Below are 26,453 nucleotides of genomic sequence, written 5' to 3'. Positions count from 1 at the left end.
TAACCTAGTAAATCTTGATCACTTTAAATTGGCAACACCGGAGGCTTCCGGGAAGATGGCGGAAGAGTAAGACGCGGTGATCACCTTCCTCCCCACAGATACACCAGAAATACATCTACACGTGGAACAACTCCTACAGAACACCTACTGAACGCTGGCAGACCTCAGACCTCCCAAAAGGCAAGAAACCCCCCACGTACCTACACCAGTGGGAGGGAGCTGTGAAGGAGGAAAGGTTTCTACACACGAGAAAGCCCCTTCGCGGGCGGAGACTGCGGGTGGCGGAGGGGAAAAGCTTTGTAGCCTCGGAGGAGACCACAGCAACAGGGGTGCAGAGGGCAAAACGGAGAGATTCCCGCACAGAGGATCAGGGCCGACCGGCACTCACCAGGCCGAGAGGCTTGTTTGCTCACCTGCCGGGGCGGGCGGGGCCTGGAGTTGAGGCTCGGGCTTCGGTCGGAGCGCCGGGAGAGGACTGGGGTTGGCGGCGTGAACACAGCCTGCAGGGGGTTGGTGCACCACGGCTAGCCGGGAGGGAGTCCGGGGGAAAGTCTGAACCTGCCTAAGAGGCAAGAGACTTTTTCTTCCCTCTTTGTTTCCTGGTGCGCGAGGAGAGGGGATTAACAGCTCTGCTTAAAGGAGCTCCAGAGACGGGCGCGAGCCGCGGCTAAAAGCACGAACCCCAGAGACGGGCGGGAGACGCTAAGGCTGCTGCTGCCGCCACCCAGAAGCCTGTGTGCGAGCACAGGTCACTCTCCACACCCCCCTTCCAGGGAGCCTGTGCAGCCCGCCACTGCCAGGGTCCCGGGATTCAGGGACAACTTCCCCGGGAGAACGCACGCCGCGCCTCAGGCTGGCGCAACGTCACGCAGGCCTCTGCCGCCGCAGGCCCGCCCCGCACGCCGTGCCCCTCCCTCCCCCCCGCCTGAGTGAGCCAGAGCCCCGGAATCAGCGGCTCCTTTAACCCCATCCTGTCTGAGCGAAGAACAGACGCCCTCCGGCGACCTACACGCAGAGGCGGGGCCCAATCCAAAGCTGAGCCCTGGGAGCTGTGAGAACAAAGAAGAGAAAGGGAAATCCCCAGCAGCCTCAGAAGCAGCGGATTAAAGCTCCACAATCAACTTGATGTACCCTGCATCTGTGGAATACATGAATAGACAACGAATCATCCCAAATTGAGGAGGTGGACTTTGACAGCAAGATTTATGATTTTTTCCCCTTTTCCTCTTTTTGTGAGTATGTGTATGCTTCTGTGTGAGATTTTGTCTGTATAGCTTTGCTTCCACCATTTGTCCTACGGTTCTATCCGTCCGTTTTTTTTTGTTTGTTTTGTTTTCTTAATAATTATTTTTTTATTTTAATAATTTTATTACATTTTATCTTTATTTTATTTCACTTTATCTTCGTTCTTTCTCTTTTTTTCCTTCCTTCCTTCCTTCCTTCCTTCCTTCCTGCCTCCCTCCCTCCCTTCTTTCTTTCTTTCTTTCTACTTCTACTAATTCTTTTTTTCTCCCTTTTATTCTGAGCCGTGTGGATGAAAGGCTCTTGGTGCTGCAGCCAGGAGTCAGTGCTGTGCCTCTGAGGTGGGAGAGCCAACTTCAGGACACTAGTCCACAAGAGACCTCCCAGCTCCACATAATATCAAATGGCAAAAATCTCCCAGAGATTTCCATCTCAACACCAGCCCCCAGCTTCACTCAACGACCAGCAAGCTACAGTGCTGGACATCCTATGCCACACAACTAGCAAGACAGGAACACAACCCCACCCATTAGCAGAGAGGCTGCCTAAAATCATAATAAGTCCACAGACACCCCAAAACACACCACCAGAAGTGGACCTGCCCACCAGAAAGACAAGATCCAGCCTCATCCACCAGAACATAGGCACTAGTCCCCTCCACCAGGAAGCCTACACAACCAACTGAACCAACCTTAGCCACTGGGGACAGACACCAAACACAACGGGAACTACGAACCTGCAGCCTGCAGAAAGGAGACCCCAAACACAGTAAGATAAGCAAAATGAGAAGACAGAAAAACACACAGCAGATGAAGGAGCAAGATAAAAACCCACCAGACCTAACAAATGAAGAGGAAATAGGCAGTCTACCTGAAAAAGAATTCAGAATAATGAGAGTAAAGATGATCCAAAATCTTGGAAATAGAATAGACAAAATGCAAGAAACATTTAACAAGGACCTAGAAGAACTAAAGATGAAACAAACAACGATAAACAACACAATAAATGAAATTAAAAATACTCTAGATGGGATCAATAGCAGAATAACTGAGGCAGAAGAACGGATAAGTGACCTGAGAGATAAAATAGTGGAAATAACTACTGCAGAGCAGAATAAAGAGAAAAGAATGAAAAGAACTGAGGACAGTCTCAGAGACCTCTGGGACAACATTGAATGCACCAACATTTGAATTATAGGGGTTCCAGAAGAAGAGAAAAAGAAAGGGACTGAGAAAATATTTGAAGAGATTATAGTTGAAAACTTCCCTAATATGGGGAAGGAAATAGTTAATCAAGTCCAGGAAGCACAGAGAGTCCCATACAGGATAGATCCAAGGAGAAATATACCAAGACACATATTAATCAAACTCTCAAAAGTTAAATACAAAGAAAACATATTAAAAGCAGCAAGGGAAAAACAACAAATAACACACAAGGGAATCCCCATAAGGTTAACAGCTGATCTTTCAGCAGAAACTCTGCAAGCCAGAAGGGAGTGGCAGGACATATTTAAAGTGATGAAGGAGAAAAAACTGCAACCAAGATTACTCTACCCAGCAAGGATCTCATTCACATTTGATGGAGAAATTAAAACTTTACAGACAAGCAAAAGCTGAGAGAGTTCAGCACCACCAAAACAGCTTTACAACAACTTGTAAAGGAACTTCTCTAGGCAAGAAACACAAGAGAAGGAAAAGACCTACAATAACAAACCCAAAACAATTAAGAAAATGGGAATAGGAACATACATATTGATAATTACCTTAAATGTAAATGGATTAATGCTCACACCAAAAGACACAGATTGGCTGAATGGATACAAAAACAAGACCCATATATTTTCTGTCTACAAGAGACCCACTTCAGACCTAGAGACACATACAGACTGAAAGGGGTTTGAAAAAGATATTTCATGCAAATGGAAATCAAAAGAAAGCTGGAGTAGCAATTCTCATATCAGACAAAATAGACTTTAAAATAAAGCCTATTAGAAAAGACAAAGAAGGACACTACATAATGATCAAGGGATCGATCCAAGAAGAAGATATAACAATTGTAAATATTTATGCACCCAATATAGGAGCACCTCAATACATAAGGCAAATACTAACAGCCATAAAAGGGGAAATCAACAGTAACACATTCATAGTAGGGGACTTTAACACCCCACTTTCACCAATGGACAGATCATCCAAAATGAAAATAAATAAGGAAACACAAGCTTTAAATGATACATTAAACAAGATGGACTTCATTGATATTTATAGAACATTCCATCCCAAAGCTACAGAATACACATTTTTCTCAAGTGCTCATGGAACATTCTCCAGGATAGATCACATCTTGGGTAACAAGTCAAGCCTCGATAAATTTAAGAAAATTGAAATTGTTTCAAGTATCTTTTCCAACCACAACGCTATGAGACTAGATATCAATTACAGGAAAAGATCTGTAAAAAATACAAACACATGGAGGCTAAACAATACACTACTTAATAATGAATTGATCACTGAAAAAAATCAAAGAAGAAATAAAAGAATACCTAGAAACAAATGACAATGGAGACACGATGACCCAAAATCTATGGGATGCAGCAAAAGCAGTTCTAAGAGGGAAGTTTATAGCAATACAATCCTACCTTAAGAAACAGGAACATCTCGAATAAACAACCTAATCTTGCACCTAAAGCAATTAGAGAAAGAAGAACAAAAAAACCTCAAAGTTAGCAGAAGGAAAGAAATCATAAAAATCAGATCAGAAATAAATGAAAAAGAAATGAAGGAAACAATAGCAAAGATCAATAAAACTAAAACCTGGTTCTTTGAGAAGATAAACAAAATAGATAAATCATTAGCCAGATTCATCAAGAAAAAAAGGGAGAAGACTCAAATCAATAGAATTAGAAATGAAAAAGTAGAAGTAACAACTGACACTGCAGAAATACAAAAGATCATGAGAGATTACTATAAGCAACTCTATGCCAATAAAATGGACAACCTGGAAGAAATGGACAAATTCTTAGAAATGCACAACCTGCCAAGACTGAATCAGGAAGAAATAGAAAATATGAACAGACCAATCACAAGCACTGAAAGTGAAACTGTGATTAAAAATCTTCCAACAAACAAAAGCCCAGGGCCAGATGGCTTCACAGGTGAATTCTATCAAACATTTAGAAAAGAGCTAATACCTACCCTTCTCAAACTCTTCCAAAATATAGCAGAGGGAGGAACACTCCCAAACTCATTCTACGAGGCCATCACCTTGATACCAAAACCAGACAAGGATGTCACAAAGAAAGAAAACTACAGGCCAATATAACTGATGAACATAGATGCAAAAATCCTCAATAAAATACTAGCAAACAGAAACCAACAGCACATTAAAAGGATCATACATCATGATCAAGTGGGGTTTATTCCAGGAATGCAAGGTTTCTTCAGTATACGCAAAGCAATCAACGTGATAAACCATATTAACAAGTTGAAGGAGAAAAACCATATGATCATCTCAATGGATGCAGAAAAAGCTTTTGACAAAATTCAACACCAATTTCTGATAAAAACTCTGCAGAAAGTAGGCATAGAGGGAACTTTCCTCAACATAATAAAGGCCATATGTGACAAACCCACAGCCAACATCATCCTCAATGGTGAAAAACTGAAAGCATTTCCACTAAGATCAGGAACAAGACAAGGTTGCCCACACTCACCACTATTATTCAACATAGTTTTGGAAGTTTTAGCCACAGCAATCAGAGAAGAAAAGGAAATAAAAGGAATCCAAATCAGAAAAGAAGAAGTAAAGCTGTTACTGTTTGCAGATGACATGATACTATACATAGAGAATCCTAAAGATGCTACCAGAAAACTACTAGAGCTAATCAATGAATCTGGTAAAGTAGCAGGATACAAAATTAAGGCACAGAAATCTCTTGCATTCCTATACACTAATGATGAAAAATCTGAAAGTGAAATCAAGAAAACACTCTCATTTACCATTGCAACAAAAAGAATAAAATATCTAGGAATAAACCTACCTAAGGAGACAAAAGACCTGTATGCAGAAAATTATAAGACACTGATGAAAGAAATTAAAGATGATACAAATAGATGGAGAGATATACCATGTTCTTGGATTGGAAGAATCAACATTGTGAAAATGACTCTACTACCCAAAGCAATCTACAGATTCAATGCAATCCCTATCAAACTACCACTGGCATTTTTCACAGAACTAGAATAAAAAATTTCACAATTTGTATGGAAACACAAAAGACCCCGAATAGCCAAAGCAGTCTTGAGAACGAAAAACGGAGCTGGAGGAATCAGTCTCCCTGACTTCAGACTATACTACAAAGCTACAGTAATCAAGACAGTATGGTACTGGCACAAAAACAGAAATATAAATCAATGGAACAGTATAAAAAGCCCAGAGATCAACCCACGCACATATGGTCACCTTATCTTTGATAAGGGAGGCAGGAATGTACAGTGGAGAAAGGACAGCCTCTTCAATAAGTGGTGCTGGGAAAACTGGACAGGTACATGTAAAAGTATGAGATTAGATCACTCCCTAACACCATACACAAAAATAAGCTCAAAATGGATTAAAGTTCTAAATGTAAGGCCAGAAACTATCAAACTCTTAGAGGAAAACATAGGCAGAACACTCTATGACATAAATCACAGCAAGATCCTTTTTGACCCACCTCCTAGAGAAATGGAAAGAAAAACAAAAATAAACAAATGGGACCTAATGAAACTTCAAAGCTTTTGCACAGCAAAGGAAACCATAAACAAGACCAAAAGACAACCCTCAGAATGGGAGAAAATATTTTCAAATGAAGCAACTGACAAAGGATTAATCTCCAAAATTTATAAGCAGATCATGCATCTCAGTAACAAAAAAACAACCCAATCCAAAAATGGGCAGAAGACCTAAATAGACATTTCTCCAAAGAAGATATACAGACTGCCAACAAACACATGAAAAAATGCTCAACTTCATTAATCATTAGAGAAATGCAAATCAAAACTACAATGAGATATCATCTCACACCAGTCAGAATGGCCATCATCAAAAAATCTAGAAACAATAAATGCTGGAGAGGATGTGGAGAAAAAGGAACACTCATGCACTGCTGGTGGGAATGTGAATTGGTACAGCCACTATGGAGAACAGTATGGAGGTTCCTTAAAATCTACAAATAGAACTACCATATGACCCAGCAATCCCACTACTGGGCATATACCCTGAGAAAACCATAATTCAAAAAGAGTCATGTACCAAAATGTTCATTGCAGCTCTATTTACAATAGCCCGGAGATGGAAACAACCTAAGTGCCCATCATCGGATGAATGGATAAAGAAGATGTGGCACATATATATAATGGAATATTACTCAGCCATAAAAAGAAACGAAATTGAGCTATTTGTAATTAGGTGGATAGACCTAGAGTCTGTCATACAGAGTGAAGTAAGTCAGAAAGAGAAAGACAAATACCGTATGCTAACACATATATATGGAATTTAAGGGAAAAAAATGTGATGAAGAACCTAGGGGTAAGACAGGAATAAAGACACAGACCTACTGGAGAACGGACTTGAGGATATGGGGGGGAGGAAGGGTAAGCTGTGACAGGGCGAGAGAGAGGCATGGACATATATACACTACCAAACGTAAGGTAGATAGCTAGTGGGAAGCAGCCGCATAGCACAGGGAGCTCAGCTTGGTGCTTTGTGACTGCCTGGAGGGGTGGGATAGGGAGGGTGGGAGGGAGGGAGACGCAAGAGAGAAGAGATGTGGGAACATATGTATATGTATAACTGATTCACTGTGTTACAAAACAGAAACTAACACACCAATGTAAAGCAATTATACTCCAATAAAGATGTTAAATAAATAAATAAATAAATAAAATTGGCAACGCCTGGAGTGTGCTCTGCAGAAGGTTTGTGTCAGATACACACACACACACACACACACACACCATGGGTTCATTATCAAACCAATCACAATAATGTAGATGTAAACAAAATAAAACCAATTTTCTCATATCAGGACGTCTCAGAACCTTTAATATGCTAATCTACATTGGGATTCTTACTGGAGAAAGTTGCATGTACCACAAATTATTTAACTATGAAATCTTTTATCCAGTATCAGCTACTGGAGTTTGTATTTTAAAAACGAACTTTGGGAAAGCTGGCCTAAATTGGTATTTATTTTCCCAGAGAAACTCTTACATATATGAGCACAGTTCTCTAAACCACATCTTACTTAATCTTTTAATAGGTAGGTTGTTTTATTTGTTCTGTTTGGTAAATGCCCGAAATAATTATTTTGTTGCTTGTTTTTTAATAATCTCTTGGAAAGTGTTTATTTGTACACATTTTTAATAAGTAAATAATTATAAAATGTATGTATATAATTTAGCTAATGATGAATGGCTCTATAACATTTTCTAAACCTAGGCAAAGCTAGTCTGCTTTATAGTAGATAGACATACCCTCTTATCTACAAAGGGACACTTTTTAAACAAGAGCAGTTGTTAGAAGACAATTCTCCATGGGTCTCATGCATTTCTGCATGTCTTATGACCAGAGGCATTGAGAGTTTTTTCAGTACTATCTTTTGAAAGACATTTGTCTAGCAAACAGCCTTGGAAGATATAGAGTCTTCCTCTGGGGCACAGTACTCCAGACAAAGGTTGGGCAGGTTTGCTAGCAGTCCCCTTCAAAAGAATAATTCCTTTAAAGTTTGGTCCCTGAACTCCCTTTAAACACTCAGGGCTTCTCAGCCATGAGACAGATGCACTGCATTGGAGTGTCCACCTGGGCTACTCCGTATCACACCCACGGGCCTCACGGTGCAAGAGGAACATTGTGAACATGAAGTTCAAGCTTCCTGCTGTGCCATGAGTAATAAGATCCTTTGTCTCTGACCCAGGAGTCGCGTATCTGCAAGCATCCATGAAACTGTGACAGGCTATCATTAGCTTGCAAATAGGATAAAAGCTCAGACTTTTCATAGTTCTTGGCAGCGGTAACATTTACACTGAGGTGACACTTTCAGGTGAATAACTTCCTGTATAACAGCAAGAAAAGTTTGAAGATGCCAGTGGAGGATTGAACAGCACAAGACAGGGAAGGAGTAAGGAGGCTTAGTCTTTTATTTTATTTTATTTTTATTTTTATTTTTTGGCTGTGTTGGGTCTTCGTTGCTGCGCACAGGATTTCTCTAGTTGCAGTGCACGGGCTTCTTACTGCAGTGGCTTCTCTTTTTGCGGAGCATGGGCTCTAGGTGCACGGGCTTCAGTAGTTGTGGCATGCAGGCTCAGTAGTTGTGTCACATGGGCATAGCTGCTCCGTGGCATGTGGGATCTTCCCGGACCATGGATCGAACCTATGTCCCCTTCATTGGGGGACAGATTCTTAACAGCTGTGCCACTAGGGAAGTCTCAAAGGAGGCTTAGTCTTATTGAAAGAACCAAATACATACCATTGGTTCCCAGGAATGGCCAATGTAAGACACAATGACAAAGTCAGAAAGAAATAACAGAGGCAGAATTTCAGAACACAGTGATTTTGTTTTCATGGTCCAGCTGTACCTTCTACACAGTTTATGGGACTTACAAGCAGAAAAGAGTGACAGGAAGCTAGAATCTGGGAGAGTCAGGACAAGTCTATTCTATAGGTCTGCAAGAAAAAATCTAAAAAGCTAAAATAGTTCTGTGTAAACTGTAGTACGTCTTATTTTGGTTGCTCAGGCATGATCAGAATACGTACTTCATGCTTGCAATTCTAGAATGGAAGAAAGGACTTGAAAGGTAACTTGGAATAAGGACAAACTGCAAAGGAGAACATTCCAGAAAAATAAATGCTCTAGAATTAGAGAAATAAGATCCTACTGTCTACACTCATGGTTAGCACCTAACAAGTTATTCCTATACCATTTTGTTCATTTTATTCTTTTAGGACCCAAAAACCAAAAATCCCAAAGTTTTGGATGATGAAACTCTGGGTCTTATTATTCAATACTGTGGTAAGCAGAATAACAACCCCATAAATATTCATGCCTTAATCCTCTGAACCTGTAAGTAAGTTGCAGTACATGGCAAAAGAGACCTTTCAGATATAATCAAGGTTACAAAGTTGCAAATGTGGAGATTATTCTGCCTTGTTTGGGTGGACCAATCTAGTCAGGCAAATTCCTGAAAGCAGAGAACTTTTTTCCAGCTAGAGCCAGTAAAGATGCAGCAGTGGGAAAGTCGGGGAGATTTGAAGCATGAGAGGGACTCGACTAGTTGTTGCTGGAGGGGCACCACATGGAATGCATGAGAAGGAATGTGGGCAGCCTCTAGGAGCAAAGACCAGCTAGGGGCAAGACCTTTGCTGACCATCAGCAAGAAAAGGGAGACCTCAGTCCTACAACTTCATGGAACTGAATTCAGCCAATGACCAGAATGACCTTAGAAGTGGATTCATCCCAGAGCTTCAGAAAGGAGTGTAACGCTGCCGTCACATTGAATTCTGCCTTACAATCCTTTAAGCAGAAGACCCAGCTAAGCTAAGCTATACCCGGAAATTCTGACCTATAGAACTGTGTGATAATAAATGGGTGTTGTTTTAAGTGCTAAATTTGTGGTAATTTGTTATGGCAGAAATAGAAACTAATACAACACTAAACTCCCTCTGTAACCACTGATGGACAATTTGTCTGAAGATTTTATATTTGAGGATTCAAGAAGTGATGTCCCGATAAGCAAACCTATGGAGATGGTACCAGTTTTTAATTCCAGTGTCATTTATTTGCCTACAGACATTTGTCTAGTAAATGAAATAACTTGGTGAATAATTGAAACTTTGCTATTTGATACCTTTTCAATTATTCAGTAACAAAAGAGAATAACAGTATCATTCCCAGAGAGTTTAAATAAATATTTCTCTCCTGAATTTATTTAACTCTTACACTGTGACCACAATGTCAAGGCTACCATGCTGACAGTGAAGATTGGAAAACTTCTTTTGAATTATTCTTTTAGGCATTGCATGTGAGGTCGCTGTAGGTTAGTGAAGCACATATGTTAGTATTTGCATCAAGATGCAGTCCTTCTAAAAGGATCTTTCTCGTTCCTTTGGACTAAGGAAGCTAACTTTGAGAATAAAATTCCTTGACAATCTAAACAGTAGAATTGGAGTGTTGTAACTTTGGGGAGATGGTTATATAGCTGATCATTAGTTAACTCACTGCAAGATTATTTTTATTAACAACACAAGAATAGTAGTAAAGAACGGAAGAGAGAGGAGTGGTCTCTCTAGGATACAGTGAGTGGTTTGGAAAGATCACGATTATTTATGTGGTAACTCTGAGTCAATACTCCAGAGGAGGGAATGCTTTTCAGTATCACTAACGAGGTCTTAACTCTTCACATGTTTTCTCCCCATCCTTTCATTTAATATTAAGGTACGTTAGCTAATAATAACAGATTACCAATTACCTCCTTCCAAACATAAATCTCAGAAGCAGAAGATTCTATTTTCTGTCTTCTGACATCAACAACAAAACTAGAATAGAAAAAGATGCTGGTACCTCCCTAGAAAATGTTCTGCACTGCAGAACGTGGTAGAGAGCATTAAACCCCTGCCAGGAGAACTTCCACTTTGATAATAAGAATACACCATATCTCACTTACAATGTATGGTCTCCAGTAAAGGAGTATCAGAAAAATTGAGGGGAAATTCTCCTTATTGAGTCAACATTTATTTTTTAAATTGTACCCGGACATCTGTAAAGGGCAAACTCAAAGTGGAGCTTACTATGTAATATGTCGTCTTCTTAAGAAGGACAATACCATCTCAAGTGGATAAAATTTCCTGGTTTGAAAAAGTCCTCTAGAAAGGGGAATTTCCCAGTGTCCTATGGCAACTCATATTGATATAGCATTTTTGGAACATTTATTGTCATATGTAACTCAGCTGTTGAAGTCTGCTTCTTCTTGAAAAATCTTTTAGTCAATATTTATTAAATACCTACCATGGTCTGATTCTTCCTATCTCCTATTTAACAAAGTTATTGAGCTATAATTCACATACCAAAAATTCACCTATTTAAAGAGTTTTTAAAGTGGTTTTAGTGTATTTAGAGTTGTACAGCCATCATCCCAGTCTGTTTAGAACATTTCCATCACTCCAGAAGGAATCCCATTAAAAGTCTTCCCAGCATTCTTTCTTCCCCCAGCCACTGGCAACCACTAATCTGCTTTTTGTATCTGTAGATGTGCTTGTTTTGGACATTCAATAAATATATGGAATCATATCTTTAAGACTGTTTTTTTTTTCACTTAGCCCAATGTTTCAAGGTTTATCCACACTGTGGTATGTATCAGTTCATCATTCCTTTTTATGGCTAGATAATATTCCACTCTATGAATATATAGCATTTTATTTACCCATTTATCAGTTGATGGACATTTGGGTTATTTCCACTTTTTGATCATTATGAATAATGCTGCTTTAATTATTCATTTGTCACACAAGTTTTTGTGCAGATGTATGTTTTCATTTCTCTTAGATACGTACTAAGAGTGGAATGATGGATCATATGATGTGGTTAACATTTTGAGGGACCACCAAATTTTTTCCCAAAGTGGCTGCACAGTGTTACATTCCTACCAGCAATGTCCTACACATCCTCTCCACACTTGTGATTTGTCTTGTGTCTTTTTTCTTACTGCCATTCTAGTTGATCCACAATCAAATTTTCATGTGCTAATTAACCACTTATATATCTTATTTGGATAACTGTCTATTCAAACAGTTTGCCCATATGTTAATTGGGTTATTTAACTTTTCTATTATTGAGTTGTAACAGTTCTTAATATATTCTGGATACAAATATTTTATCAGATACATGATTTTCAAATATTTTCTCCCATTCTGTGGGTTGTCTTTTCATTTTCTTGATGGTATTTGCTGAAAAAACTATTTGTTTCTCTATTGAATTGTCTTGACACCCTTGTCAAAAACCATAAATGTGTGGGTTTATTTCTCAACCTTGAATTCTATTTCATTGATCTACATATTTTTTTTTTTTTGCAAGTACCACACTACCTTGATTACTGTAGGTTTGCAGTAAGTTTCAAAATTGGGAGGCATGAGTCCTTTAGCTTTTTCTTTTTCAAGATAGTTTTTGCTATTCTGGGCCCCTTCAGATTCCATATGGATTTTAGAATCACTTTATCAATTCCTACCACAACCAAAGAAAAAGCAACTAGGATTTTGACAGAGATTGTGTTGAATCAGAAGATCAGTTGGGGAAGTATTGTGTTTTAACAATACTAAGTCTTCTGTTTTGTGGTTTGCACTCCTTTTGTTAATTTGTTTCTTTTGTTAATGTGTTTTACAATCAGTCCCATGAATTAACTGTCACTGTGCCTACTGACCAGGCAGTTTGACTTGTTATGTATAAAAGTTCTTTAAAGCTGCAAATTCTCTTTTCTGTTGACTTTGAATCTCCCACAGCACCCGGTTAGAGTATAAGATACTCCACAGAAAGTTAATTTGTAAGCACTGAATAAATAACTTTTACTGAAAGTTGATTTATTACCTATTGTGGGAGCTGAATGATCCAATGATCATGAACGAGGAAATGAAGATAATATGCCAAAAGATATTGGAGAAAGTCACCCCAGGATTGGTTGCTGAAGACAAAAGATGCAGTCCTTGACTTACAAATGATCTTTGGCTGTATAGCAAATGCTGTGGCTTTTACATTTTTTTTCCACCTCCAGAAACCCAGACATCCATAAAGGCGGGGGGCATAGGCACAAGAAGCCTCTTCAGTCAATAGCAGTGTCAACATTTTTATTCTAAAAAGGATCGATAGTAAATACGTTTCGGGCTATCTGTCCTCTGTTACAGCTACTCAGTTCCACCATTGTAGCACAAAAGCAGACACAGACAAAACATAAACAAATGAGTGTGCCTGTGTTCCAATAAAACTTTATTTACAAAAATAGGTAGCAGATCAGATTTGGGCAGCAATCAGTACGTAGTCAACTCCTGGTCTATCATGATGTACCTAGAACACAGTGCTGTCATTACAGACCTGTTTAACTAAACAGCATGGGCAGAGGGTGCTAGTTCAAAGAGAAATCTTTTTCATTATTACAACCTAAAGTATCAGAATCACATCTGTATCAGGCATTCAGCTGACCAAGAGGAAGATAGACTGCCGATTCTATACCTTCAGTGATGACTGACTCCTGAGGAGGGAGCTGGGTTCATGCAGCCAGAGAATGGGGAGCTACAACTGCCCAAGCCTTCTGGATTAGTTTGCTAGGGCTGTTGCCACAGACTGGGAGGCTTAAACAACAGAAATTTATTTTCTCACAATCCTGGAGGCTGGATGTCCAAGATCAAGCACGTCAACAGGCACCAGTCATATTAGATTAGAGCCCACCTTAATGACCTCAGTCTAATTTAATCATTTAAAGACCCTGTCTACAAATAGTCACATTCTGAGGTACTGGGGGTTAGGACTTCAATGTATGAATTTGAATACAATTCAGCCTGTAATACCTTCTCTCAGAGAAAACCCAGAAACACTTAAGTGTAAAACCAGCCCCTATATTTTCCTTTTCTTTGTTTCACCTGTCTCCGTACCCATACTTCCCACTTCCCTTTCCATGGCCACCACCAGCTGTGTAGGATCTGGATTTCTTCCCATCCTAGTCTACCAAAGAACAGATAAAATCTCCCAGCTTCTTCCTTATTTCTCCAGCCTATAGAGCATGCTCATAGCCATCTGAAGATTTCCATATGTTTAAAGTAGTGTGTAATAAATATTCTTTCCCTCTTTCAGAACTTAAACCTTGTTAGGACAGACATAGTTATACTAGAAGAGATCGTTGTATATACAATAGACAGAAGAAAGATTTGTCTAGTTTACTGTTAATAACACTAACTCACATTAACATCGAACTTTGCCGGCCACCATAATATACATATACATATATCATCACTTTTCATCCTTATGGTAGCCTGTGAGGAAAATAGGTCACCCCCAATATACAAATGAAGATCTGAGCTTTAAAGAGTTTCAGTGATTTTGCCTAAGATTATACAACTAGGTTATACAACCAGAAAAATCCCATGGCTCTGACAAAGACTTGGGGCTATTCGTACCTGATATTATTCAGATATTCAAAGCTAGAACCTTCCTATTTTAAATGTAAATGAAAGTGTGTCATTTCTGTCCATCAGCAGATGAATGGATAAAGATGTGGCACATATATGCAATAGAATATTACTCAGCCATAAAAAAATGAAACTGAGTTATTTGTAGTGAGGTGGGTGGACCTAGAGTCTGTCATACAGAGTGAAGTAAGTCAGAAAGAGAAAAACAAATACCGTATGCTAACACATACATGTGGAATATTAAAAAAAAAAAGGTACTGATGAACCTAGTTGCAAGGCAGGAATAAAGAGGTAGACATAGAGAATGAACTTGATGATATGGGGTGGGAGGGCAAAGCTGGGGCAAAGTGAGAGTGGTATCGACATATATACACTACTGAATGTAACATAGTTGGCTGGTGGGAAGAAGCAGCATAGCACAGGGAGATCAGCTCGGTGCTTTGCAATGACCTAGAGGGGTAAGATAGGGAGGGTGGGAGGGAGGCTCAAGAGGGAGGGGATATGGGGACATGTGTATGCATATGGCTGATTCACCTTGCTGTACAACAGAACTAACACAGTATTGTGAAGCAAGTATACTCCAATAAAGATCTATTTTATAAAAAAAAGTGTGTTATTTCTGATTGAGAAAAAGGAGGTAAGGATGGAGGGTAGATTTGCCCAAGGAGTAATGAGCAGATTCAGTCCTAGGAGAAACGGAAGAAAATATGTAAGGTAAGTAGGCTGCAATATTCAGAAAGTACAATACAAACCCCAACCAGGAGGGGAAATAGTGTGCTTCCCCTCCCCACACCTCTGCTAGGCTGAGGGTCCCCAGACAAAAGTTTGAAGTGCTAGCTTAGGGGAAACACGAGGGAGAAGATAAGCAGAGCTGCCTGGGCTTCCCAAAACCATTTTCTAAAAGGAAAGATGGCAGAAGGCTATCCCAAGAGGTAGCTGCTCCCACGACCACGGGGGAACAAGTTTGCAGACCAGTTTCAGGTGTTCCAGGCCAACGTTCCTTAATATGCAGCCTATGTATGTCAGGCACAAGTAAGCCTGGATCTGCCTGCAGCCTGTTGACAGAAGAAATGGTCTGTCTTAGGTTTATCTTAGGGATAAACCTAAGAAGAAATCCTCACGTTGGAATACTCAGTGTTGAAAAGAAATTGTACAATCCTTCCCTCCCTGCCCTCCAGAAAAGGCTTTTTATTTTCTAAAGGGCATGATGCTTAAATTGTTCCAAGGCTGTGCAGAGCTCTTCAAAGGGGCTTCTGTGGCTGCCCTTGGGAGACAGCGCCAAAATACATTAGATTTTGAAGCTCTAATTTGAAAAAATGATTCTAATTCAGATCCTCCAGTTTCCTTTAGTAAATTTCACAGTATTATTTCTTGTTATACTTCCTCTTGGCACTGTATATAATCCTACCCTTCTTCTTACCCTTTAGCTAGCAGTCAAGAGTTATTGCATCTCTCCAATTCATCACTTAGTTAAGACGTATAAGGCATAGTGAGTTATTTTCGCCACCTTTCTCAGGCTTAAATCCTTGACATGGTCTCTTTATCGTCCCTAGCACTTTTGTGGCAGAAGATCTCAAAGCTGGGAGAAATTTTAAAGATCACCTTAGTCCAGCCACCTAATTGATATCTAAATCCCATTCACCCAGAAGACCAATAAAAAGAACCCCAAATGGCTACTCAGCCCTCAGGTAACTCGGTACCTTGTGAAGCAACTCTTTCTTTGGACAGTGGATATGGTTTTTCTGTGTGTTCTTTTGTTCTAGTGAGGAAAAAAAAACCCTGTGGCTTCCAACTATTGTTCCATGCTCTTAGCACTAAACAAGAGTCTATTCTTTACACATGCAGTTGATCAAGTATTGAAAACAAGTTTCGAGCTCATTGACTATCCCCAAGACTCTAGCTAAGGTCAGATAGTAAGGGCGTACATTAAATTTAACTATGAAGTAAGCAAATTGTCTACCTACTTACTCATTAGCTTGACTGGAAAAAACACAAAGAAAGCATCCAAGTGCTATTTACGGAATTTCCACCCTCCCCATGTCTTTTTTTGGTCAGTGTCCTGCTTGTTCTCCCTGGAGAGCCTTTACTTTTACCTTTTCCCCCATCATTTACCTATATTTTCCTTAAGTCCCTACTACGTAATTGGTTAAAAATCTAACATGTGAATTTGAACGACTAAGTGACCAGGACAGAATGACTTAGCCTTCTCTGACAACATCATTTTATGAGAGACCATCAATATTTAACACTAATAAATACAGGATAGTGCAAACACCAGATGACCTAATAGTTTGAAAGGGGTGAGACCCTGAGCTCTGGAAAGTAATTTTGACCCTTTTAAAAGTACATTGTTTATCTAGCCTAGGGCTCAGTGCTGGAGAATAACAGTAATGTGTTTCAGATTCTTGAATAAACCTCCATGTCAACGTTAAAGAATTGCTTATGTTTTTTTGTTTGGGGAGATGACTCAACACTTCCAGCGTAAGCTGCAAATCAGCTCAGCTGAATTGCATTTGCATCTGGGAAGTAAGAAGCTTACCATAAGCATTCTCCCTTGATTAGTCATATATTGAAAGGAAGAGAGGTCTTGACTATATCTTTACCCTCATTTCTAGAAATCCCTTCATTCTATGGACAGAGAGACCCATTAGCTTAGCTGTTTCTCTACCAAGGCAGCACTCCTGCACCTTCTCTGACTGATGAGAAGTTAAAGGTTTCCCAGGAAGCAAATGCCACTGACTCCTGTGGTTACCTTTGTCAGTGTGGCACGTAAATATGCCTGTATGTCGCCCTGCCCCTCCCACCCTGATTCCAAACCCTCTGAGCCTCCCTGCCTTTTTCTACTATCCCCATGAAGGCATTTTTCACCCTTCTGGTCCTGACAGATTCATCTTTGCTGGGCCAGCTCTGACCTCAAAGAACTCCAGACGTTCCATTTGCTTCCAGAGTAAAAGCCGAAGTCTGACCAGGCATTCCAGATTCTTCCTGAGTGAGCCTCTTCCCACTGACCTGAACTTCAGTGGGGCTGTGACTGACCTTCCCACTGGGGCTGACCTCCCATATTCCCTTCACAAATCCTCTTAGGCAGAGCTAACCATTGGGCTCACCTCCCATAAACACAGACCCTTTCACACCAGCCCTTGATGTCCTTTCTGCCTGGAACTTCCTCTGCTACTTGTTCCCAAAGGGATACGTTCTGCTGCCCCTCAGAATCTAACACTAATGCTTCCATCAAGGGTTCTTTGATATTGCTCATAACATTTCCTTCTAAACTCTCAGGAGACTGGCTTTATTACTTTTTTGTGGTACTTACAAATAGCCTAACTTGCACTGTTTTATCATCTTCCTACCTGCCTATACTAATGTCTTACACCAGCACCTAGTACTGTGTTTGAATCCATTGGCGCTCAGTAAGTGCTTACCAGATGGCATCAAGCTAAAGCCATTAACCTGAGTTTATTCATAAACTCAAATTCCAATGAAAAAGACATAAGAAAGAAGAGATATATAAATGACACATACACATGTTCATTTTAGGCCCAAGACCAGCTTTTTAGAATATGGACCTTGGGCACTTGATCCAAGGCATTTTTGTGGTTGTATCACTGAGTCCTATGTTATTTATATATTTTGCTATTAGAAGACAATGAAAAAAGCTCATCACCACCAAGTTTTAGTACTGATAAACCACCCTGGAAACTCTTTTGTGTTTCATTCATTGCTGGCTCCGTCACAATGTTGCATTCCATTGGTGCTCTTGCTTTCCTTTTAGCATTTCTGCGTTGCTCTCTTAAAGTCCTTGGAGTTGTTGCAGAATAACATTGTGTCTTGTAATCACTGAGAAAAATGGAACAATTCAATTTCCCACCAACATAACTCTGGGTAATCCTCCTTTGCTGCTAATTCTGGAAAGGACCAGAAAACACAAAGAAAACTTCAAAGTGCTCTTTCCTGAAGTAATTCCATTCTCCTCAGTGCCTTCTCGAAAGTGACAGCAGAAGCAGAAGATACAAGGTGCAGCTTGCAGAAGCTAATGACAGTGCCGCAATCCAGGACTGCAGTAACTGAGTTTTAATGTCCTGAGCTGTTGCTTGTCATAAATCCTCTATATGTAAAACTCTAGCCTCCGCTAGGCGAGATGAATGGGTAGCAGTGTGTATATTATTTATTAAACCTCTTTTTATGTTGCTTGGCAATCTGTGCTACCTTCAAACAAGTTGAAATAATTGACATTTAGCACATCAACCCGCTTTTGACTGAGAAGCATGACATTCATGTAGATAGTAAACATTTAGCAATTGCTGTAAATGTCTCCAAATTTAACGTCATGACCTTTTCTCAGGTAAATGTTTTTGGATAAAATGTAAATAATGATTCACTGTATGTCAAATACCACAGTATGTCAAATACTGTGCAGTGTCAAGTTTACTGTCTTGTTACCCTCCAGAGGTTCATAGATTGGTTGACCTGTTGCATCTTTCAGTGAGTTTTATATTAAAACTCACCATTATTTATTATAATTTATTGGCTTTCCAAACTTTTTTCCCCACAATACTTCTGATTAAGAAGAAGTGTGGTTTGGTTTCATTGTTTAATTAAATGAAACTTGGCATTTTAAAAATCCATACTGCGGCATGAAAAAATTAATTCTATTTCAGGGGCTTCTAAGCACAGGGATACACACATGTCTCGGAGTCTCTGGAAGTAGTAACTGCAGATCATCAAATAGAAAGTAAGACTAACGGATCCAAGGGGCCCATTTTTTACCCTCCAACATCTTTGGGCTCTTCTCCAATCACATAACAAATGCTAATGTTATGAAAATATAATGTAACTGCATTATATGTGCTGCTTTATAAAAATTCATCCTCATTCATCACCATGAAAAGGATCACTCTAATTAATAATCCATAGGGCCTTTGTTACTGCATTTAAATCCTTTCCCTAAGAAGAGTTCTACTTTTCAGATGGCGTTCTCTTTGTACATGCTAAGTGCACGTGGCATGTTTTTCATGCGTCTTCCATTCCTTTAGTTTAACAAAGTATTCTAGACAGAGTATTTTGCAACTGTTGAAGTGGTTCCATTAGACTATTTTAATGTAGCAATAGAAATAGATATGCATTGACATGCTAAGAATAAAATGAAATCTATTTAAATTTTTTTTCTGATGTTGAAAAATAAGATAAGCGATTTGGTCAAATTTCTAGAGAGGTTCCTACAGAGGCACTCAGATAATCAGTTAAAGAAGAAATAGGTATGAATTCTGTTTTTAAATTGAAGTTTAGTTGATTTACAGTGTTTCAGGTATACAGCAAAGTGATTCAGTTTTATACATATATATAATACATATATATGTAAGTATATATATATATATATATACATTCTCAAATATATATACATATTCCAAAACAAGAATTTTAAAAAAAGAAAAGGCTATGAAGACCCATTGTGTGCCTGATATTCATTTTGCATTTTGATCACCCTTTAGTAAACAGTTTTTTCAACAGCATTTTATTAAGCGCCTACTCTGGGCAAAAAGTCACTCTAGACCTTGTGACTTTCACGCTGGATGAGGCATTGGGGTGCCTTCCTCACAGAGCTTACACTCTGGGGGAAATTTTACATTACGCAGACTCACCCTCTCTTTGTTTTCACAACACCAAGGCACAGTTAAAACTGTTGAAACCTAAGAGATCACTTCTTCCAACACCTTCATTTTCTACATGGAAAACTTTAGTCCCAGGATTTCTCTCTGACTTGTCCGAGGTCACACGCTCTCAACAGCAGAAGGAAACGAGAATGGAGTTCTCCCACCTCCTGCAGGGTTTGTGATCCTCCCACTGTCCACCTAATTCATCTTCTAGTCCATTTAAAATTCAATTCAAAATGCACCTCATACAAAAGTTTGGGGAAAATTATCCTATCCTTATGCAATTGCCATTATGGGGAAACACAACAAACTGCATAGATATTTAAATATCTCTTGGGAATACTGTCAAATTGTGGTTAAAAATAATAGTGATGATGATAATAATATTAAACTCCTTTATCATGCCTCTTAGCTTCCAAATATACTTCTAAGCCCTTTACGTATATTAGCGCATTTAATCCTCAAAACACTATGGGGCAGGTCCTATTATCCCCACTTTACACAAAGACACAAAAAAGGCACAAAGAAGCAGAGAAACTAGCTCTTAAAATATTCTTCAATTTAATGAGACAGTGCAGCCATTAAAAATAATAAGTTGACAATGTGTACATACTGTACACATTATTGATACTGTAAGATTTCCATAGTTTATTGTTAAGTGAAAAAAATATGCATTTATGTATGTGTGTAAATACATATATGTATATATATGTACATATGTACCTATATATGTGTGTGTGTTGCTATTGTTTGTTTTCTTTTAATCACCAGGGAACTTTGTCAAAAATATACTTTCCACACTAGTCAGGCATAAAAAAGAATGAAATAGTGCCATTTGCAGCAATATGGATGAACCTAGAGATTATCATACCAAGTGAAGTAAATCAGAAAAAGAAAGCAAATATCATACGATATCACTTATATGTGGAATCTAAAATATGACACAAATGAACTTATCTACAAAACAGAAACAGACTCACAGATAGAGAGAACAGACTTGTAATTGCCAATGAGAGTGAGGGGATGATTTGAGAGTTTGGGATTAGCAGATGCAAATTGTTATACGTTGGATGTAGAAACAACAAGGTCCTACTGTCTAGCACAGGGAACGATATCCAATATCCTGTGATAAATCATAATGGAAAAGAATATGAAAAGAATGTATATACATGTATAACTGAATTACTTTGCTGTACAGCAGAAATTAACACAACACTGTAAATCAGCTATACTTCAATAAAATAAAGTTAAAATAAAAAAATATATACATACACGTGTACATACATATACTTTCCAGTGTCTTAACTCTAACCTATCAAATTAGAGTATCTCTGGATGGGGTCTACACCAACTGATTCATAAATAGGTGATGCATCTAAGCGCTCTTGGTTAAGATTGCCTGCCCTAGTGGAGTCGAACTCAGCAGGGAAACGGCATTCTAATTAACTGATTACTATAAGTTATATTAAGTTATGAAATCCAATAACCTTAAAATTCTCAAGACTTATTTACATATATATAAATATATCCCACATCGTGTACAAGGAAAGGACACATGAACAGGAGCAAGAGCTTTCAGCCCATTGCTCACGACGGGCATCCAAGAAATCTTTCCTGTCACTAATACACCAGAAAAGCAGGCTTCAGAATTTTAATTGTTAAGCCCTGATTTAGACCATTGAACTGCAATGCCCTTTAAGGCTAAACTAAATTTTCAATTCAATTCACTTGAAGGAGTTCATGGGTGACCTTTGAGAAATCAATTGTGTAGTATTCCAGGCAAAAAGATGATCTAACTTCCCTGTAAATTGATGACCTTAAAAGTCATGTACCATCCTTACCAAATATATTGGGAGCCCACTTTCACGGTTCAAGTTCGATGACAGACTCTTATGTTCTAACGGGAAACTTTGAGTCTCCACAAAACGAGGGATGAACACTGAGAGCCAGGTCTGAGTTTGGTTCTCTGGAGAAACATTTAGCAATTTTTATAAACGCTATTTTGGTCTCACCCACTCGTTGTTTTGATTACTTAAATAAAAATTAAAGTCAGTCCTTGATTAAAATCTTTATTTTAAAAGTAATAAATGTTCTGTTTTGGAAAAATAAAAGGTGAAGTGGTTTGTCTCTAGACAAACTTTAGAGGTAGTCATGGAGACACAATTTTCAGTATATAGATGCAGGAAACAGTAGCCGTCACCATGAATTGTCATAACGCTCGAATGAGTCCGCCTCCCACAAGTGGCCATGGCCTCACCACGTGCTTTCTGTCTGTCAGGGGCCCAGGATCCCTGAACATCCAGATTCAGGAGTTCCTTTCCTATGGCTGAACCTTGTTTCTATTAAATTTCATATCAAGATCAGTGGACCTACCCACATGACGTACGACCTGTTGCAGAGAAGCTCCCTCTCCGGAGACCCCTGACATCCAAGCAGCCCTTGTCCCATGGAAGTGCAAACCAAGCACCAGTATGTTAGCCGGGGTGGTGGCCATCCCTTGAGATAACTCCGTGATTGACTGCAACCACCAGTTCCTAATTTTACTGGCACTTATTAGTTTAATAAATCCACTAATGAGGTAAACAACCGAGTACAACGTTTAGACAAAACAAGGAGATGACCCCTGTTTTGTGAGATCAGCAGAAGCTTAGAGGAAAACAGAACTGGTCCAGAATAACGAAAGAAGTGTTAAGATGCCCCACGTTTCATTTGTTTTCAAGGAGTGTTTGTCAGCTCCCCTCTGACTCTCAGTTAATAGCGGCCCAGGTCCCCGTTCTATCGGCCCAGCCAGCAGAGTTAAACACTGCTTCTCAGGACAGCCTTATATAAATAAGTTATGGACAATATATTGCCAGCTTCCACCACCTAATAACATCATGTATTTTTCATGTATTGTTGGGATTCGTAAGTTGGAGGCATATCCATTGAGATGGATAATGGCTGTGCTCTTTTATTTTATGCACTTAACCTTCTTATTGAGAACTGCATTAATCTTGTGTTTTATAATGGTGAATGCCAAAGATGTGTCTCTCCTTCTCCGATTACAAAAAGAAAATCCTGTTTTGACTTCTAATATACTTGCTACTTCCGTTCATCCCCTGCTTAGACAGTTTTTATTAGTATAATTGTTTTTAGAGTCATAAACCAAAAGCTGAAATCTAAGGAGATCAAATTCCTATGGAGTAGATTTATGATCCAATATGAAAAACTTTTGTACTTTGAGATGCAGTCCCCAAAGTCAAGAAGGATTTGATGTCAGAATGTTTTTAAATCATTTCCTAGAGGAGATCTAATACAAGTGCCTGGAAACGCTAGGGCTCCAACAAATGGAGTTAAATTTCAGATTAATTTGCATTGATATCAAGGAGTATTAGGTGATTTAACCATCATTAGTTTCAAATTGTTATACAGATTAAGCAGCTATTTTATCCTAAATGCAAACACAATGGCAAAACACAGAACTACTATTTAATTGTTTTAAATAGGCTGTAATTTTGAATATTTCTAGTGTGACAGATTTTCTCAACCCCTCTGAAATAAGCAATGCTGCAAATACGTGAACAAAAACCAGTTAGTGCAAACACACCATTACACCGTAGAAAAGCAAGCTTCCGCAGATACAGGCTTTCTGCAACTACGTGGACTTTCTAACAAATTTCTTAGCTTACAAGACATCAGAGACCAAAGGGACTGTGAAAGATAATCTAGTCTTGCACCTTTATTTTACACCGGACATATCTGAGTGGATAAGTGGATTATCACACAGCTGTTTGAAGAGATTATGTAAGAATACAGGACTCTGTCTTCTACGACAATATTGTTTCCACCAGACCATCTCATGTCTACATGACCGTAGAAAAGCAAAGTGGTAGAGTGTATGTGAAATTTTTTGCCATCCTTGAATGACAATTTGAAGGACTCCATGATTACTATAATATTTAAAAAAATAAAACTAGGTAAAAATCAAATTGTTCTTGGGTGTTACATACAATATCAGCCACTTTTTTTTTCTATTTTTGTTGTTTTATTTTTACTGATGGTTCATGGAACTTATTTTTACTGTTTCTCTAACCTTGAAATTATCTTTTAGAAAGCGTTGTTTTCTGATCTTTGTTTTTTTCACTTAGGGTTCAGGAATTGTGAATACTTTGTTAAGATTTGAAAAGGAATATCCCAGGCATTGTGACAAAGCTATTAAGAGCTATTACATCTATACCATCAAATTACTCCATTAGACATACATATTTTCATACTAAGCCTAAAAATGTGATTAAGACCACCAGAATGAGAACCAAGAGGACAAATCTAATTGTTGTACTTATATCAGTATTTAAGATTGCACTGTTACACTGTTGACATGTTGCACGTTAGTAGAAATGTAAATTGGTGCAGCTACTATGAAAAAGAGTATGGAGGTTCCTCCAAAAATTAAAAATAGAACTACCATATGATCCAGTAATTCTACTTCTGGTTATTTATCTGAAGGAAATAAAATCATTATCTCAAAGAGATATCTGCACTCCCATGTTAAATGCTGCATTATGTACAATAGCCAAGACATGGTAACAACCTAAGAGGCCACTGACAGATAAATGGACAAAGAAAATGCATATATATATATATATATATATATATATATATATATTCAGCCATAAAAAGAAGGAAATTCTGCCATTTGTGACAATATGGATGGAACTTGAAACATTATGCTATGTGAAATAAGTCAGTCAGAGAAAGACAAATCCTTGTATGACTTCACTGATATGTGGAATCTTAAGAAAACTGAATTCAGAGATACAGAGAACAGATTAGTGATTGCCAGAGGCAGGAGTTCAGGGTTGGACAAAATGGGTGAAGGCGGTCAAAGGTACAAACTCCCAGTTATATGACAAGTCCTGAGGACGTAGGGTACAGCATGGTAAGTATAGTTAACAATATTGTACTGCATATTTGAAAGTTGCTAAGAGAGATCTTAAAAATTCTTATCACAAGAAAGAAAAAATTTGTAACTATGTCTCATGATGAATGTTAACTAAAAATTACTGTGGTAATCATGTCCCGATATATACATATATAAAATCGTTAGGTTGTACACCTAAAACTAATCCAATATTATATGTCAATTAGATCTAAATTTTTAAAAATTAAAATATATATGTGTAGCAATAGTTAAAATTTATTGAGTACCTATTGTGTGCCAAGCCCTTGTGAAGGGCCCTATATATATATATATATATATATATATATATATATATATTTTTTTTTTTTTTTCATTTAATTCTCAGCACAAAACTACAAGGTGGATAGCACTACTGCTCCAGTATGCAGTTGAAGAAAGAGAAGGTCAAAGAGAACTTGATCAAGATCATATTGCTCGGGAGTTCGGGGTTTTTGAGTATGAGCCACCAATTCCTTTTTTTGTTTGTTTGTTTTTTGTGGTACGCGGGCCTCTCACTGTTGTGGCCTCTCCCATTGTGGAGCACAGGCTCCGGACGCGCAGGCTCAGCGGCCATGGCTCACGGGCCCAGCCGCTCCGCGGCATGTGGGATCTTCCCGGACCGGGGCACGAACCCGTGTCCCCTGCATCGGCAGGCGGATCCTCAACCACTGCGCCACCAGGGAAGCCCCCGAGCCACCAATTCTTGCTTGGCCCTGCAATAAATCTTTCTCTGCTAAAAAAAAAAAAATTAAAGAAAAGAAAGATCATATTGCTAACCAAAGATACGTCAACGTTCAGATCCCGGCAATCTGGTTCCAGAGCCTTTGCACTGAAGGAATCCAATGGAAACTTATTAAGAACTTCACTTGGAGCAGATTTAGGACCAGTCTATCTTCTACTATGCAGATAACAACTTCATGAGATTTGAAAGCTCTTTTTCCAATAACCTCATCAATTGCTTTCAATTTCTTATGCAAATGAATTTACAGATATGTAAATGCAAGCTCAAAGCAGAAATGCAAACCTAATAAATCTGTAATGAATGCAACCTTTATTAACAGTCTATGGTTCCAATGAGAACTCTTCCTATAATTTACAGCAGTGGCGTAATTATTCTATTTCCCATAAATGGCTACCATAGTGATACCAAGTTTGTAGCTTGTCACATGGATGACAGCACAAGTCATATATAGCTGTTCATTTTTAACAAGTCAGATACATTGTGGGTATTCCCTAGCAATAACATTATGAAATATATTTATGAATGTATGGGGACATTTACTTAATGGCACAAATTAAAACATTAAATAAGAAGTAAATATGATAAACAATGAACTGCAGCATACAAATAAAATGTTGTTATACATTTTGTCATTTTTGCCTTGCTACCTCTATACTTATCCATTTGTGCCCTGTTT

Source organism: Stenella coeruleoalba (assembly GCF_951394435.1).
Source record: "Stenella coeruleoalba genome assembly, chromosome: 12".
Taxonomy (NCBI): domain Eukaryota; kingdom Metazoa; phylum Chordata; class Mammalia; order Artiodactyla; family Delphinidae; genus Stenella; species Stenella coeruleoalba.
Note: the sequence above shows the minus strand (reverse complement) of the source record.